Source organism: Piliocolobus tephrosceles, chromosome 2 (genome assembly GCF_002776525.5).
Source record: "Piliocolobus tephrosceles isolate RC106 chromosome 2, ASM277652v3, whole genome shotgun sequence".
NCBI lineage: Eukaryota > Metazoa > Chordata > Mammalia > Primates > Cercopithecidae > Piliocolobus > Piliocolobus tephrosceles.
In genome coordinates this window covers 190,238,463-190,252,504 of record NC_045435.1, presented here as the reverse complement: position 1 = coordinate 190,252,504, position 14,042 = coordinate 190,238,463, and the positions used below count along the sequence as shown (strand labels likewise).

Below are 14,042 nucleotides of genomic sequence, written 5' to 3'. Positions count from 1 at the left end.
TGAAGATGGAGTGATGGGGAAGGATTTGAAATGATCTTGGTGTTGGATTGGACAGGGTGGGGAAGGAGAAGGAGGTGTAAAGAATGACTCTCAGGTTTTGGGCTTCAGCAGTTGTTTGGGAGAGAGCATCTTTGCTAAGGTCAGGAGGCCCAGGAGAGGAGCTGGTTTGGGGAAGAAAGGCAGGAGTTGAGTTTGGGAGAAGTGAACTTATCTGGCACCGGTGAAACACTGTGTGAAAACGATAGGGAGGAATGGCCACGGGACTCTGAGGAGAGGCCTGGGCTGCAGGCATATGGTTGACAGTTTTGTTTTTTTGGTTTTTTTTGAGATAGAGTCTTGCTCTGTCAACAAGGCTAGAGTGCAATGGTGCCATCTCAGCTCACTGCAGCCTCCACCTCCTGGGTTCAAGTGATTCTCCTGCCTCAGCCTCCCAAGTAGCTGGGATTACAGGTGCACACCACCATGTCCGGCTAATTTTTGTATGTTTAGTGGAGATGGGGTTTCACCTTGCTGGCCAGGCTGGTCTCAAACTCCCGACCTCAGGTGATCCGCCCGCCTCGGCCTCCCAAGGTGCTGGGATTACAGGTGTGAGCCACCACGTCCAGCCTCAGTTGACAGTTATTAATGTATATGCAGATGACCACTACAGCCATGGTAGATGAGGCCACCAGGGAAGAGCATGTGGTTCAGTCCTCTTATCTTTCTTGGGGGACCCAGACACCTCTGGGAAGCTGCTAAAAGCTCCACTTCTTCCTTTAAAAGTATTTGCATCCAAGTTTAAGGAGCTTATAGATCCTTCTGAAGCCGGTCCACAACTCTTGTATGGTCAAGAGATGTCAAATTAAAAACAAACAAACAAACAAACAAAAAACAACAAACCTTGTGTAGACACAGGAATGGGTCCTAGGTTAAGCCCTGGGGAACAGCAACATTTAGAGACAGGACACAGGAAGCACCTGGGGAGGCTGAGACAGAGTAGACAGAGAGAAACAGGGAGGAGGAATTCCAAAATAGGTATGTTATCAAAACTAACAGCAAAGTGTCTCAAGAGTAGGAGACGCATGCTGCTGAGAGAACTAGAAAGACAAGGCCTGCAAAGTGTCCTCTGGAGTTGGCAACAGTAACATTCTGGGGGGCCTAGCCCCTGGAGTTGGCCTAACAGTGGTCATTTTTGTGGAGAGCTAGCTCTGTTAGGAGGAGGCTTTGCCCCTCTGGAGTGGGAAGAGACCCTGGGGCCGATGTAGGATGATGGGCAGATTTGTGGCAGGAAGGTGAGGATGTTGCCTCTTGATGGTGTAGTTTTCTTAGTGAAATAGGAGGTCAGGGGATAGTGAGAGGGAAGGGCACGCAAAGACAGGGGTTTTGAGGATGGAGGAGATGCGACATGGCCTTCGTGAGAAGTGAAGTCAGACCTTACTAGCATGACTGTTATCTCCATGCAGCTGCAATCAGGGTTGGCTCTTACAGTGAGTAGGATCAGAGGAAGGAAGCAGTGGACTTGGACCCAGAATCATCATGACTTGAGAACCAGCAAGCCTTCCAGAACTTTCCTAGACTGTTCCACTCCCTTTCTCTCCCCTATCTTGAGTTTCTCCTTTTTTTTTTTTTTTGCACCTTCTTTTCCTTCAACCTGTAAACATGCTCAAGCCTTTCCTGGTGACTCAGCACTTCCTCTAAAGCCAGTGTCCAAATTCTTTTTTCACCATTCTCAAAACATCTGTAACAGAAAAGGTTTTGGAATATCCAACTGCTCTTCTCTTTTTCCTATAGCTTTCCCTGCCTGGCTGCATGCTGTCTTACTTTGGCTGCACCTCGAATTCTGGGGCTCTTGATCTTCTAAAAGCTCCAATGAGTTGACAGGTTCATGCTGGGTAGCTTGGAGGTATACACTGCAGCCAGAAGCCTAGGGGCAACTCTTAGGATTTTAAATGGAGTGCACTGTAGTTCATTCTGAAGGCTGAATTTGTCTAACAGTTCAGGCTGGAAAGGATGGATGCCAGTGGGAACCACCGTAGGAATTTTTTTTTTTTTTTTAGATGCGGTTTTGCTCGTTAGCCAGGCTGGAGTGCAATGGCGCGATCTCAGCCCACTGCAACCTCCATCTCCCAGGTTCAAACGATTCTCCTGCCTCAGCCTCCCGAGTAGCTGGGATTACAGGCATGTGCCACCATGCCCAGCTAATTTTGTATTGTTGGTAGAAATGAGGTTTCACCATGTTGGTCGGGCTGGTCTTGAACTCCTAACCTTGTGTGATCCACCAGCCTCGGCCTCCCAAAGTGCTGGGATTACAGGCATAAGCCACTGCGCCCGGCCCATCGTAGGAATTTGAGGCTTATTAAGGAGGTGAAATAGATAGGACTTGGTGATTGGGTAAGGCAGAAGACTGAATTAAGAATGACTCACTCATTCCCAACTTTCTAATTCTGATGACTGTGGAGATGGTGGTGCCAACAACTGAGAGGGGCACCTATGAAAGCAGAGAATGAGTTCAGTTTTGGAAATGTCCAGTTTGGGGTGTCTCTGTGGTATCTAGCTAGAGCTGCCTGGTAGGCAGTTGGATATTTGGTTCTAAATTTTGTGGAAGGAGTCTGGGTTGGAAATTGCTAATTTGGGAGCCGCATCCATGAGGATGCAGGCTATCCCAGAAGAATGAGTGAAGTGAGAAAAGCTGTTGGCTTAGAGTGGAATCCTGAATTTAAGGTGCAGATTCCCAAGTGGATGCTACCAAGGGAGGCAGAGGCTTTACTTACCTTCCTGTGATAATTGAGAGGGTTCGCTCTTCTGAAACCAAGGCAGTAGGGATTCCAGAAGGTGAGCGCCATCGCAAGGTGTCATATATAGCAGAAAGAACCAGAGAGATAAGACCTGAGGAATGCCTGCAAGGTTTGGCAAAATGAAAGTCATGAGTTACTCTTGCCTGAGCAGGGTGAAGAAGGGTCAGAGTCGAGGAGGAGAAGCCAGAATGCCAAGCGTTGAGAAATGAGGAAGCAGAGGCAGCCAGGGAAGACCACTGTTTGAGGTCCGCATGCAACACTTGGAAGCTAGTTCGAGGGGGCGCTTCAGGAGGAGGTTGGCTTGATAATTTTGTTTTTAGGACTTGGAGAGGCCAGCCTGTTTACAGGCTGAGAGGAAACAGCCAGGCAAGGAAGCCGGGGAGGTGGGGGAGGATTTTAGGGCCTGACCACACCCAGATCGCTTTCTTGCGGTTTGCCCAACACTACCACACCCCTTATCTCATTTAATCATTTCAACACCACGAGGTTTGAAACAAACGGTGAGGTATGAAACAAAACGGTGAGGCCAGGGATTGGGAAGAGAAAGCTGTGGCTCCATCTCGGTCCAGCGTGCTGTCCACGCCAAGAGGCGTGCAGAAATGCCAGCCTCACACAATCTAGGGGACAAGGGGTGGCTGTGGCGCTTTCCTGCCCCCGGGAGGTGTTATCAGTGTCGCAGACTCTGGGCGGTGTGCTGCCCCAGGTGAGATGTCATCACGTGCGTGGACCAGGGGTGGCGGCCCTGGTAAGTGTCCACGGGCTAAGTGCTCCCTGCTCTCCAGGTGTGGTGGACAGGGTCCGCGTGCATGCTGTCCCCTACTCTAAGACGCTGAGGCGGCTGAGTTCTGTAAGTAGCGGCAAGAAGAACAGTCACGGAGCGGGCCGGGCACCAAGGGCTCAGGCCAAGTGGCCCCAGGCGGAAAGATGGCCGCAGGCCGAGGCTGCAGGTGGCCTGGCGCGCTCCCTGCGCGCGTCGCGGAGTGGACGCCGCGAAAATCAAACCCGCGATTTGGAAATCTGGCTGCGGCCCTACCCCGAGATAAGTCTTCTGCTGAGGGAAGTATTTAATTTGCATTCAGGACGGTCGGAAGAGGCGCCTTCCTGTCGGAGGCGAGCCGCGGGCGCGTGGGAGCTTTCTCGTGTGCGCTCCTCCCCGTCCTCCGCCTGCGGCCGGCGCGCAGAGTCCGTCGTCATATGCGAATGACAGTGTTTTGTTTGTTTTGGCGGGGGCGGGGGTGGCTAAAGGAACGAAAGAGCCTTGCATTGGGAGCTGGGCTCTGGTTTCCTCGCCACCATTCCAGCACAAGCTTCCTCCATGCATGACTCTGGGCAACGTCTGTCTAGTCAGTGAGCCTCAGTTTCCTTATTTATAAAACGGGAGTTCAGACTATGATGTTGTCAGAGCCCAAAGGGGATGAAGTGGGATTTGCCGTCCCATTTCATCTCACCAGAAAAGCCGCCCTCCATTAGCCACCCTGGCCTGACACCCGGCGTTTTTGGACGGCCCCCCCTTACCTGCCTCTTTCTTTTGCGCGCTGGAGGGTGGCAAAGGCGATGGGTGGGCGGGGCCTAGGAAACGCCCCGCCCCTTCCCCGCCTCCGACGTCGCCCGCGCCCCTCCGCCCTCCGCCCTCCGCGCGGGGATGAAGCCACCACGTGACCTCACATCCGGCGCGGGAGTCCTGAGCCCGCGCGCGCTCCCCCGCCTGCCCGCCGGCTCTCCCCGCAGCGTGATCTGGCGCCGCTGCGGAGGGGAGGGGGGTTCGCTACGTCGCTGGCGGCCGGGGGCCGTTTCGGAGTGCAGACCGCCCCCCTCCCCTGCCCACCTCCCGCCGCCCTCCCTTGTTCTCGCCCTGCCCGGCTGCACGCCGCCGCCGCGGGCGCGGAGGAGGAGGAGAGCGCGGAGGTCCCAGGGCCGGCCCGGCCCCGCCGCGGCGCCTCCTTCCCTCACCCTGAGCCGCAGCGCGCGGCGCCGGCGGAGGGCAATGGGGCTGGGCTGAGGCGAGGCGGCGGCGGCGACAGCGGCGGCCGGGTCCCCCGCGGCCCCTGGGGCTGGTCCGGTCGCGAGGGAGGCCGCGGAGGAGGCGGCGCGGCGGCAGCCAGTGAGCGGCCCCGGTGAGCGGGGCGAGGGGCGGGTGGGCGGCGGCCACGGGGGAAGTCGAGGCGGCGAATGGTGGTGTCGGGGCGGCGGGTACCGGGCGAGGTCGCGGCCAACCTTCTCGGGCCGGAGTTGGGCATCGCGGGGACTTGGAGTGTCGGGGACAGGTGAGGCCAGGGCAGGAGCCCACGCGGTGGGCGAAGGCCTGGGGGGGACGCGCCGCCTGCCGGGGCGAGCGTGGGGGCCGGGCGCGGGCTGGTTGGTAGTCAGCCCTTCGGAAAGTCCTGGGGGAGGTGGAGGTCCTGCGGGCAGAGGCGGTAGGGGTGCTGGCAGGGCCCTCGATGGGTCTGTGCGGGACCCTAGCTCGTCCTCAGCCGTGGAGTATGGAGCTGCTTGCCATCTCCGCATTTTACAAATAAAATGAGTGAGTCCCGTGGGGGAAAAGTGCCTTCGGACTTGCTGAGGCCTCCCATTCGGACTCTGTGGCCGTGCGGACTAGAAAAACCCAGGGCCCTTGCCCCTAGCAGTGCCCTCGTGGCTGCTCTCGTGATGGCCTGTCTCTCCATTCCCTTCACAAAGTCAGGTTTTGGTGGAAGTATGACCTTTAGCTTTTTTGGGGAGGTGAGGGGCAGGGATGAAGGGGAGGGAATCGGGTTGGGATTGGCAGGAACTCAGCTGGGGGTTCCCGGTTTGGAAAAAAGCTTTGTGACAGGTGTTTATTGTCCCCTCTTCCCATAGATCTGCCAGACATCCCTGAATCTTGGTGTTTGGACATAGAAGGTATGAATCACATAATTAACCGCTTTTAATCATCAGTGTCTTAGAGCTATATTTAGTGGTTATATTAGTGCAAAATGAATGGGTATGGAGTCGTACCCCTAGAAACAGACTTGTGTTCCTCTACACTATTCTAACTGAATAGCACATACCTGGATATGTCTTGGCTATTTTAGATCTATGAGGCAGGAAGTTAGAATTTAAAGAATCTCAGAAATGCAGGGACTTGAAAAATTATTGCAAAATAAAGCCTTTTAAAAGTTTCGTTGCTAAAATGAAAGTGTTTCGATTTGATTCCTTTGAAGGGTGAGTACATCATGAACAGTGCTCTATCTTTGCTTAGAACTCAACCTCTTTACCAAGGCACGTGTATTAATTTTGTTTCACTGGAATATATGTGGCATTCTTTTCGCTAGAGGTTTGTTGCTTTGCTGAATAGACTGCAGTTGCCAAAAATCAATGTGTGTGGGCATCTCATGCTGGTTTGCAACCCCCTTTAAGGCAAATCAGTGCTTGGAAGTTGTTCGACATAGTAAACCTATTATTAATGATTGTTGTAGAACATCACTTTTGCTACTATCTTTGATTTGCGTTATCGTACTATTAGATCAGGCAGAGAGTGAAATAGTTAAGTGAGATTTTTGAGCCTTGTTAGAACAACAATGCCTGGCTTTGGTCAGGGGATTGGGTGGGAAAAGTGACACTATTTGGTTGCTTTAAATTTTTTTTTTGTTTTTTGAGATGGCATCTTGCTCTGTTACCCAGGCTGGAGTGCAGTGGTGTGAACTCAGCTCACTGTAACCTCTGCCTCCTGGGTTCAAGCCATTCTCCTGCCACAGCCTCCCAAGTAGCTGGGATTACAGGTATGCGCCACCACACCCAGCTAATTTTTTGTATTTTTGGTAGAAACAGGGTTTCACCATGTTGGCCAGGCTGGTCTCGAACTACTGACTTCTGGTGATCCTCCTGCCTAGGCCTCCCAAAGTGCTGGTGTTACAGGCGTGAGCCACCGAGCTTGGTGGTTGCTTTAATTTAAAAGTGGTACAGTTAAATACAAAATGTTAAGTAGCAGTTGATCTTGAAAGTAAAATTGACAAGCTTCAAGTTGATGCAGTGTTGAGATTGTTGTAGGAAGGCCCATTTCTCCTTCCTTCCCTCCCTTCTTCTTCTCTTTTCTTTTGCTTCCTTTCTTTCCTTTTCGTTTTTTTCTCTCTGTCTCTCTTTCCTTTTTTCTGATGGGGTCTCACTGTGTTACCCAGGCTCGAGTGCAGTGGTGCGATCCTGGCTCACTGCAGCCTTACCTCTCAGGCTCGAGTGATCCTCCTGCCAGCCTCCCAAGTAGGTGGGACTACAAGTGCAAGCCACTATGCCCAGCTCCTTTTTTAAATTTTTTGTAGAGATGGGTTCTCGCTTTCTTGCTGGGGCTGATGTTGAGCTCTTAGTCTCAAGTGATTCTCCCGTCTTGGCCTCCTAAAGTGCTGGGATTATAGGCATGAGCCACCGTACCTGCCCTAGGGGACATTTTGTTCAGGTCACCTAAGTAAGCTTTTTAGAGGGACCTTTGGTAATTAAAATTCTGATTTACAACTGGTTTGAGATAAATAGGATAAATTCCTACATAGGTAGAAAACTAGTTTCATGGAATTTGGAACAAAGCTCTGTATACCTGAAGGTCTAAACGATATCTTATGAGGAGTTTTCTAAACGGTATCTTATGAGATATTAGAGCTAAAATACTTCTGCTGGTTTCGTTAGATCGTTTTTTTTTCTGGAGATGGAGTCTTGCTCTTTGTCACCCAGGCTGTAGTGCAATGGCGTGATCTCAGCTCACAGTACCCCCCGCCTCCCGGGTACAAGCGATTCTCATGCCTCAGCCTCCCGAGTAGCTGGGATTACAAGCACCCACTATCCTGCCCGGCTAATTTTTGTATTTTTAGTAGAAACAGGGTTTCACCATGTTGGCCAGGCTGGCCTTGAACTCCTGACCTCAGGTGATTCACCCACCTCGGCCTCCCAAAGTGCTGCAATTACAGGTGTGAGCCACTGCGCCCGGCCTGGTTTAGTTAGATCTTGATAGTTACCTCATTTAGGTAATAGCAGTTTCCCGTCTATGTCGTATGTTAAGTGTGGATAAGAAGTGTGTATTGACAACTATAGCATGTTGTAGTGGAAAGAGCATGGACTTGGAAATCAGACCGGAGTTTGACTTCTGATTTTCTTAACTAGCAATTTGAGTTTGACCAATGCTAATAGTTATTGAGTGAGCTTACTATATAGTAGGCTCTGAATTAAACACCTTACATGAATTATTTCACTTCAACTCCATTTTATAGATGAGGAAACTGAGGTTCAGAGATGTTATGTTGCCTAGTCACGTACAACTAACCTCTAAACCCAGAGACAGAAACCTTTATGTTAAGCACATTAACATGGAGCTAGGTTTCTGTCTGTCTTCAAAGTCGCTTATACTGTAAGTTGCTTAACTTCTTTCATTTTTTTTTTTTTTTATTAACGAAGAATACTGATACCTGAAAGCGTTGAGGATTAGTTGAGACCATATGTAAAGAAAGGAGCCCTCTTCCTGGCACATAATGGTTTCTTTCCTTTTTCCGTTCCATATACTGAATCAGACTATGCTTGCATAACGCAGTGGTTTTGTAACTACTGTGAATGTGAGGTTTTACAATATGAATATGCTTTATTCCTAAGATAAATAGTAATCTTAGGAGATAGGCACTAGATCATATTACTATAGATATACAACCTACTCAGTGGTCAAACTCATGAGAATGAGCAGTGATGGGGACACGCTGTGGAACTTTGTCTTTATTCTGTCTTTTTTCTCAGTCTGAGTGATGGTGGAAATAAGAACTTCATACTTGTGAATGACAGCAAAGTGGTTTATAATTTCGAAAATCTTGAAGACAGAAATAGGATTTCAAAATGAGCTTGATAATGTGGTTTATCCAAAGTGTATTCTGTGTGCTGTATATTTGGTGACCTAAACTAACTATGTAAGTATCAAGTGGGAGACCTTATATTTGAATGGATGATAAATGGAATAGGAGTTGGCAGCTTATCACCTATCAAAGAAAACAGTTGAAACATTTCACAGTTGTGTGCTAAAAGAAGGTGATCTAGTGTCTGATACCTGTTAAGATGTCATTTCTGATGTATCACCAGAATCTTAGTGATGAAGTGTATTCTGAATATGCCATATCTCATCTGGATCCAAGAGGTAGCTGATGGGATTTAGCCTTGGTTTTGGAACATAGTTTTTGTGAAAATGAAGCTAATTTGCCTGTGGAGAGAGTAAATCTGTAGTCATCAAAACCATGTTGAGTTTTTTTTTGATATAGGGTCTTGCTCTGTCTCCCAGGCTGGAGTGCAGTGGTTCTGTTGTGGCTCACTGCAGCCTTGACCTTCTGGGCTCAAGCAGTCCTCCCACCTCAGCTTCCAGGGTATCTGGGACCACAGGTGTGTAACAGCACACCCAGCTTTCTTTCTTTTTTTTTTTTTGTAGAGGTGGATTTTCACCATATTGCCCAGGCTGGTCTCAAACTCCTCAACTCAAGCAGTTCGCCTGCCTTGGCCTCCCAGAGTGTTAGGGTTACAAGCATTAATCACTACAACCCATCCTTTTTTTTTTTTTCCTAGAGAAAGAGTCTCGCTGTGTCACTCAGGCTAGAGTGTAGTGCGCCATAATCATGGCGCACGCAGCCTCAACTTCCTGGCCTCAGGCGACCCACCTGCTGGGACAACAGGTGTGTGCCATCGTGTCTGGCTAATTTAAAAAAATTTTTTTTTTTTTTAAACAGTCTTGTACTGTCGTCCAGGCTGGAGCGCAGTGGCAAGATCTCTGCTCACTGCAACCTCCACCTCCCGGGTTCAAGCGATTCTGCTGCCTCAGCTTCCCGAGTAGCTGGGATTACAGGTGCCCACTACCATGCCTGGCTAATTTTTTGTATCTTTAGTGGAGACAGGGTTTCACCATGTTGGCCAGTCTGGTCTTGAACTCCTGACCTTGTGATCCGCCCGCCTCGGCTTTCCAGAGTGCTGGGATTACAGGTGTGAGCCACCACGCCCGGCCTTTAAAATTTTTTTGTAGAGATGACTAGCTCAGTTTGTTGCCCAGGCTTGTCTCAGAACTCCTGGCCTCAAGCGATCCTCATGCCTCAGCCTCCCAAAGTGTTGGAATTACAGACATGAGGCACCTCGCCCATCCAAAACCGTGTTCTAATTAACCTCTTACGTTCAGATAGCATGCAAGAAGCAAGGAGATTGTTAGGTTATTGTTTGAGTTTTGTCAATCATCATATTTTGAGAGTAGAGAAATAGAGGTTCAGATTTCTGGCACATAATTTTGATTAAGATTTAGGTTTAAAAAAATGAAAAAGTTCTGGGCTCAAACTACTCTGTAGAAAAGTAGATATTTGTAAGGTAGAAGAAGGTCCTGAAGTTAATCAGTTATCACTAGATAACTAGTGATTGTAAAAGGAGTTAAAACCATTTGTGTTAGTAGGTTATGCACAGTGACTCGTCTCAGTGCTTTGGGAGGCCAAGGCAGGAGGATGGCTTCAGGGCAGGAGTTTGAGACCAGCCTGAGTGACAAAGCGAGACTTTGTCTTAAAACAGAACCAAAAATAATTTGTATTAGTAGGGTAAAAAATAGAGGTAAAATGAGATGGCATGAGTAAATGGTAATTGGAAAAAATGATATGTTATGATAGTTTAAAAAATGACTTAATGGGCCGGGCGCGGTGGCTCACGCCTGTAATCCCAGCACTTTTGGAGGCCTAGGTGGGCGGATCACAAGGTCAGGAGATTGAGACCACGGTGAAACCCTGTCTCTACTAAATATACAAAAAATTAGCTGGACGTGGTGGCGGGCGCCTGTAGTCCCAGCTACTCAGGAGGCTGAGGCAGGAGAATGGCGTGAACCCGGGAGGTGGAGCTTGCAGTGAACCGAGATCGCGCCACTGCACTCCAGCCGGGGCAACAGAGTGAGACTCTGTCTCAAAAAAAAAAAAAAAAAAAGAATGACTTAATGGTAATCAGTAAGAAGGGAGAAAAATGGAATAAAGGAGAGAACTATCCAAATAAATTTCTGATACTGAGGAAAGTTGTTTGAGGATGGGGATTGCTGAAAAGTTTCCATAGAACGGTTCTCTAGAGGGAACTATGCCAATACCATATCTGTTAACATCTTAGACCCGCAGGGCCGTATTGGAGCCTTTGCTGGAGTCTGAGATGGTAGAACATTAACTTGAATAGTAAATGTCAAGACCACGAAATTAATCTGTTAATCAGAATTTTGTCTTTTTTGTTGATTCTTACACTTACTCCCTGTGGACCTTGGTTTTAAATGATCAATTGACATTCAGAGACTAGTTAGATAAGAAATTAAATTTCCAGAAAAAGTGAGTTAACTATGTTAAGTAGAATTTCCTAGTTACGTGGTCTGGAAATTGCTGATGTCTGTAGAATCTTTCTCAAGTTTTAAGTAAAAATACTTGTAACTGATGTTGGATGGTAAGGTGAAAGATGGTTCTAGCTCAGTGAGTTTTTCTTATTTTTTTCACAAAGGAGTTGAACATTGAAATAAAGAGATGTGAGACTGGAAAATAATGCGGAGAGATCATGGATTATTTAGATTAGTTCCTTTTTACAGAAGAGGAAAGTGAAGTAAGTGACAGCATAAAGGATGTGGGGTTAGAACCTCAGATCCTTTCTCTGCCTTGGGTGTTCCTTTCACCCTTGCTTTAATTTTGTTGTCTGTAGTAATGGCACATCTCAAAACTCTTCCTTTTTTTTTTTTTTCCAGTGAGAGCCAACTTTTAAGGGTTGCCTTTGCTTGCTTGACAGACTTCTTAAAACAAACTATATTTAGTTTGTTTAAAATGAGTCATGGAATTGCTCCCACATACATGTCTAAGGGTGGCTTCTTTATAGCATCCCTGTGCTGTTTTTTTTTTTCCCCTTTTGTGAAAGAGGATGAAATATATTTTAGTTAGTTATTTTGATATAAAAGACAAGTGTTTTAGGTCCTGATTTTTTTCTGATTGATCTAAAGAGCTGAATAAAGTGAAACCACCGTTCATGTGGCCTTTGGGCCTAAATTCTCAGATAAAAATCCTGTGAAGTCAAAATTACTCTTAGAAAAAGTCTTTTAAAAAGGCACCAGTTTGAAAACTGGTTGGAAACAGAGAGTCTGTCTTTGAATTCCAGCTGCCAGTCTTCCTGTAGTTTTAGAGAGGTCCCTTTTTGGTGAGCTGGAATCCTCATCAGCTATGTGAGACCTGTTTTGACAGGTGAATGGGTCTTTAGATTGACTGAGCATAGCAGATTTATAGTCTTCATTTCATGCTCAGTCTGGCACAGGGATGTAAAGGAAGGCATACTATCATCATTATTTAAATTATTTTTTTCTGTTGCTTCTCCCCAGAGTATAAGTAGTTGAATTGGTTTAATTAAGTGCATATATGATATGACTCCACAGTGTGAATAATGGAGAAATAACTTAGGTATTTATGAACATCTGCTATCTCCCTAAGGTTATGCCACAAAAAGATCTAGTATAATTAAAAGGCTAGGTAATAAAGTTGAGAATATTAGGAGATTATTGGTACTTTCTATCATTCTGAGGGGATACTCAACTACTTTGAGTGTTTTTTTTTTTTTTTTTTTTTAAAGAATAAACTTATTCCTTACTGCTAGCAAGATCTGCATTGTTTTAAAGGAGCTATATAAATTGTTAATGGATTCCACAAAATTTAAAGTATCTGAACTTAAATATTACTCTGGGGATAGCACAGTAAGAAAATGTGAGTGTGTAAAAACATGATGGTGGCTAAAAACTGAACAGTCTCATGTCCTGGGAGAGGGCATGGTGTATTGGATAAAAATGTGGGCTTCACAGCCGTAGTGATTTTGAATTACAGCTCTGTCACATACCAGTCTTGTAGTCCGGATTCAGTAAGTCACTGAACCTCTGTGAGCTTTTTTATTTGCCAGATAGAGGTGATAAAGGGTACTTTAGAGAATTGTAAGGATACGAGTCTGAGTGAAGGGTAACTTGTTATTTGTTAGCTTAGTAACATTGAAGATAGTCAAAACAAGTCAGATGTGTGGGGGATGTGATTGATGATTGCTTTTTGGTTTTTTGTTAACTGGAACAGCAGGCAATAATGTTGTATTCAGGCTTTTTATGTTGAAAACACTCCGTGATTTTGTATCTTTAGTTGCAACATCCTCAAAAGCTCAAGATGTTAACCTCATGTATCTCCCATATACATTTTATGTATATTTTAGTTTTTCACTTTGTGTCTCTGGTATGTTTGCAGTCTGCTTTCTCTCCCATCTTCTATGTTACTGTTACCTGGTGTCTCTATCTCTGACCACATTATAAAATTTAAATCTATCTGTAATTATGTTTATTTTATAGGACTTCATATGCCTTATTTTCATTTAAAAATTCTGATTAGTCAAATATTTCTACTTTTTTTTAAAGAAGACTTTGAATTATATTTCAATTTTGTGACCTTGAGATTTCTTTAAACATGGAATCCTAGTCACTTGTTCCTTGTATAAAGATTTTTCATTCATGTCTAGATCATGCCTTAGCTTCTTAAGCCACCAGTTTTCTAAGCTTATTTACAATTTTCATCTGTAGTTTCCTTGTTTCTCCTTTTTTTAATGTTTATGTTTCTTATTTTCCTAAGCACAAAAGATAGAAACCTATTGAATGCTAATTATAATAAGTAGATTAGTATACTAAGTAAAATGTGAAGTACAACAGGCAAATGACATAATTTTGTCTGTAGCACTTACTTATTTGAAAGTCTAGACTAACCTAGCAAACTCTTAGTTGAAATATTTAATGGGTCTTTTTGATATGAAAATGTACTTTTCATAGTTGTCAGCACTGCCTTAGAGTTCGTTGAAGGATAATTTTAAGCTAACCCATGGTTTTCTGTTCAGTGTTTGGTGAAAAGAATAGAATAAACTCCTTAATTTAGTCAGATTCAGAAGCATCTTAAAGAGTACCCCCTCCCCCAATCCTTTTTCATCTCTGGTGCAGCCCATAGTGAATCACCATTCTTCACGTTCCCTTAATAGTTGTGGCAATGGTAAGTTATTGTACTGCATAAGAGTTGTGATTTTATAGGTAGCAAGGAATGGGGCTTGGTTAGGGCCTCTTGGTTACGCCTTAGGACTGAGTTGATACATCTAACTATTCAATAGTGTTTTAGTTCCTGTACATGCCAAACACAGGGCTGGATGCTGGGGAGGCATGGGTGAATGAGTTCTGCTCCGTCACACGTATGGGGAGACATCGGCGAATGAGTTCTGCTCCGTCACACATATGGGGAGACATCGGCGAATGAGTTCTGC

The 14,042-nt window shown here is 46.2% G+C and overlaps 1 protein-coding gene across 5 annotated transcripts in view; it reads left to right on the top strand.

Annotated features, from left to right (window-relative positions):
* Positions 1-4,426: 4,426 nt before the first annotated feature.
* Positions 4,427-14,042, top strand: part of ATP13A3 (ATPase 13A3) — a 93,979-nt gene continuing 84,363 nt past the window's right edge. For 2 of the 5 annotated variants that reach the window (XM_023214765.3, XM_023214763.3), the window contains exons 1-2: positions 4,427-4,888; positions 5,610-5,651. The gene's annotated coding sequence lies outside the window, so the exon portion shown is untranslated. Of the gene's footprint in view, positions 4,889-4,913; positions 5,039-5,609; positions 5,652-14,042 lie in introns of those variants that run through there. The other 3 variants (XM_023214767.3, XM_023214766.3, XM_023214764.1) reach the window with 2 other exon arrangements.